Here is a 280-nt window from a genome sequence, read left to right on the forward strand (position 1 = left end):
GACACGGGGCTGGGGCACAGAAGCTAACACTTCAACTGGTTTCACAGTCCCCAGAAGGTGAGGAAAGGGCGGGCGAGTTATCCCCACCACTTCCACTACAACAAGGATGACTCTGCTAAAGGGCCGTCCCTGCCAAGGGCGGTGGGTACAGACAGCTGGGCTCCCAGGCACCCCATGAGCCGAGCCGGGCAGGCCCGAGGCTGCTGGGAGGGCACTGGCAGGGGCCGCGGTCGGCGAACAAGGGCACAGCACCGCGTACTTCGGCCAACCCCGCACCGCC

This window comes from Charadrius vociferus, unplaced genomic scaffold (genome assembly GCF_000708025.1).
Source record: "Charadrius vociferus isolate BGI_N301 unplaced genomic scaffold, ASM70802v2 scaffold662, whole genome shotgun sequence".
In the NCBI taxonomy this organism is placed as follows: Eukaryota; Metazoa; Chordata; class Aves; order Charadriiformes; family Charadriidae; genus Charadrius; species Charadrius vociferus.